Below are 4,089 nucleotides of genomic sequence, written 5' to 3'. Positions count from 1 at the left end.
GAGAAATGAAACTTACGTGATAGAAAAAAATACAGATTTTCACATCAAACTACCTGGCTCTGAGTCCTAGCTGCATCATTTCCTGAGGAAGAAATTTTGGGTGAGTTACTTAATTTAGTTGAGTCTCAGCTTCTCCACCTTTGTGGGGAAGAAGTTATAACAATATCTGCCTCACAGGAGCGTTTCAAGGTTTCTCTAATTTGTTCAGGTATATTTCCTGCTTTGCAAATTACAAAACACCAGTACAAAATTAGTGAGTTACCCTGTATTTTCCTTCCTGATTATTGACCAACCAAACTTCAGGCGGTGCTATTAACAAGATTAAAGCTCATCGAAGTTAGCTAGAATGTTCTACAGAGTTGTTGACATGTTAAGTTGAAGCTGTTATTTACTTCTACAGATGAATATGTAGAACATTTCTAACAGGAGAATGATCCAGGGCTTATAATTTAAACCTGACAGGGTCACCTGAAATTGCGGTGCTTCATATGCAGAAGATGTGTGAAACAATTGGATAAAAAGAAACAGGGAAGCTTACAGAACACTTGACCAATAACACTGTGTATAAAAGCTAGGAGTGCTTTACTGAGATAGTGAAAAGATATGCCTCTAGTCATAATATAGCAATGCACTCAACCCTCATTACACAGTGCTGCCTACAAATGTTGTTAGAGTTTATTCTAACTCTGTTTCCATTATAATAAAGCCCCACTTTTGAGGATTTGTAATTCAGCCAAAATAATTTGCCACAGGAGTGTTTCAAAAGACCTTTTTTATAACACTTTGAATAAACCCCAACATTAGAAATTCTAAACAATAAAGACCCTGCTACTTCTAAGCAGTTGTTGATGGATGAGTGTTAAATTTTTGGTCACGTGGGCTTTATTTCTATTATATGAAGTTCTTCTAGATCACATCTTACTTAGTTAATAGGCACTAATAGGAAATGGAGAGCTTCAAAACAGGTTTCTTTGGTACACTTTTTATTAAGAGAATGAACAAAAAAGGCATTGAATATAAAGAAAAAAAGCATGTTTGCTAGGAAGTCAATCTAGCCCTGAAAATTTAGATTTACAAAATATGAAAATTTTACTTTGCCTAAACCATATAATAAAAGCCATGTGCCTAGGGAAGTTCATTAAATTTTTTAAAGTACTAAGGGAATGATGGGAAATACTGTAATAGATCACTTAATCCAGGATTTTCAAACTTTGTTACTAGGAACATCAGATGTTAACAGTTGGCGCACGCCCAAACAAAACAAACTAAAGAAAATAAACAGGCCAGGTGCAGTGGCTCACGCCTATAATCCCAGCACTTTGGAAGGCCAAGGTAGAAGGATCCCTTGAGGTCAGGAGTTCGAGACCAGCCTGGCCAACATGGCAAACTGTGTCTCTACTGAAAATAATAAAAATTGGCTAGCCATGATGACATGCACCTGTAATCCTAGCTACTGAGGAGGCTGAGGCAGGAGAATCACCTGAACCCAGGAGGCAGAGATGGCAATGAGCCGAGATCGTGCCACTGCACTCTAGCGTGGGTGACAGAGTGAGACCCTGACTCAAAAAAAATAAATAAATGAATAAACAATAAACAATGAAATGAATTTTCTTAGTTATATAAATTTGGCTGCAAAAAAATAAGCCCTCCTTGGAAAACCAGAGAGCAATAGCATATTGAAAAGTTAGAGAGCATCAGCATATTAAAAATCCTGAGAAATACATTTAACCCTGTTTAATATGTTTAAGTCAGTATTTCCCACATTCATTTTTACTATATGGCTTTTTTTGTGTGTGCAATCAACCACTGTTAATCACCAAACATCAAGAATCAGTAATTTAATCTAAAGAGTAAAGATTCTCTTTTGACTGCTGAGAGATCATTCACTGCATCAGAATCCCCTGTTAACAATACAAATTCCAGGACCCCAACCCCAGACTCACTCACTCAGCCTAAGGAGTAAGAGCCCATTCTGCATAGTGACACTCTCCCCATCCCTGGGATTATTATGCACATGAAGCATGGCAGCCACTGACCTGTTATCCAATAGGATATCCCAAGGGTATAAAATTGGTGGGTGCTGTTTTCTGGGATAGAATGGACACATTTTTTAAAGATAAAAATATCTTTTACTAGGAGTCATTCTGTAGAGGACATATAGTCAATTAAGTGTAACGCAAAAGGTGTTCAGCAAAGTGACTTTACAGAAACATAGAAAGTCCTCTAGTTGAAAAATCTCTTGTCATCAGTCATGACAGTCAGTTTCAATATCAGAAATTCCGTTGTTCTTGGAAGTAAAAATTGAAATAACTTTTCTCAAAAGCTATTTTAAATTAGATGGCAAGAGACTCAAAAATATAAAATAGCTTTAACTTAGTGATTCTACTTCTGGGAAAAAAAACACTTAAATTCAGAAAAAATCTTTTTGTACAAAGAAGTTAATTGTAAACTTATAATAGGGAACCTAAACCTCTGAGAGTGTGTAATAAATTAGTGTATATTCATATAATGTAGTATTAGGTATTTATACTAAAATTTATAACAGCACAAAAAACACATTGTAATGCTAATTTTAAAAGCAAAAATAGTAGTCATGAATAGGAATTAGGGAGAGGAGAAAAGGAGGCAAATCGCCTTTTAGTTTTAACTTTTAAACTGTTAGGATTTTTTATTACAAACAACATACATCATTTTGACAATTTTTTAAAAGTGAGATTAAAACAGTCTTAAGAGTATTAAAAAAATACACCAAAACTTAATAGTGCTTATATGTAAGGAATAAGATTTGGGGTAATTTTAATATTTGTTTTCAATCTTATGTTTTCCAAATTCTTTCTTATAAATGTGTACTCCTCATATAAACATAATCTGAGCATTATTCTTTTAAAATTCTACCAGTTTGAGATAGATTACATTACAAATGGGACTAGAAATTGGCAAAACACTTTCTGAAGACATCTGACATGAAAATAAATTCCTTTCATAAATATAAAACATAACATAAATCATAAATATAAACATAAATCATATACATAAAATAAATTTCATTTAAAAAAATTTACCGGGAAGTGTTCAGCAGAGAAGTAACCTTATCTAGGCCAGGCATGGTGGCTCAAGCACTTTGGGAAACTGAGGTGGGCAGATCACTTGAGGCCAGGAGTTCAAGACCAGCCTAGCCAATATGGCAAAACCCCATCTCTACTAAAAACACACACACAAAAAAAATTAGCCGAGCCTGGTGGCACAGGCATGTAATCCCACCCACTCAGGAGGCTGAGGCAGGAGAATTGCTTCAACCCAGGACACAAAGGTTACAGTGAGCCCAAATGGCGCCACTGCACTCCAGCCTGGGCAACAGTGTGAGCCTCTGTCTCAAAAAAAAAAAAAAAAAAAAAAAGTAATTTAAAAAAGAGTAAAAAAAGAAGTAGCCTTATTTAGTGCACTGTGCAATAATTGGCCCTCTAAAAGAATGAACACTGTTTGGAATCTCTTCCAGAAAACTGTAAATGGAAAATTGGATGCAATTCCTAAAACTTGAGAGAAGGAGGGACCATGAGAACCGGGTCTTGTACCTGTGAGGAGAACGCACAGGGCAGTAGATGCTGTTATCTCTGAGAGTCTGCATTAGGGCTGATTCCAGAAAAGCTGCATACTAGGGCTTGACGCGGTGGCTCACGCTTGCAATCCCAGCACTTTGGGAGGCCAAGGCTGGTGGATCACTTGAGCTCAGGAAGTTTGAGACCAGCCTTGCCAACATGGTGAAACCCCGTCTCTTTCAAAAATACAAAAAATTAGCTGGGCATGGTGGTGGGTGCCTGTAAACCCAGCTACTTGGGAACCTGAGGCAGGAGAATTGCTTGAACCCGGGAGGCAAAGGTTACAGTAAGTCAAGATCGTGCCACTGCACTCCAGCCTGGGTGACAGAGTGAGAGGAAGAAAGAAAAGAAAGAAGGAGGAAGGAAGGAAGGAGGGAGGGAGAGAGAGAGGGAGGGAGGGAGGGAAGGAAGAAGGAAGGAAGGAAGGAAGAGAGGAAGGAAGGAAGGAAGGAAGGAAGGAAGGAAGGAAGGAAGGAAGGAAGGAAGGAAGGAA

Source organism: Rhinopithecus bieti, unplaced genomic scaffold (genome assembly GCF_001698545.2).
Source record: "Rhinopithecus bieti isolate Rb0 unplaced genomic scaffold, ASM169854v2 scaffold_76, whole genome shotgun sequence".
NCBI classification, from domain to species: Eukaryota; Metazoa; Chordata; class Mammalia; order Primates; family Cercopithecidae; genus Rhinopithecus; species Rhinopithecus bieti.
The sequence above is the reverse complement of the archived record's forward strand: the minus strand, read 5'-3'. Positions refer to the sequence as shown.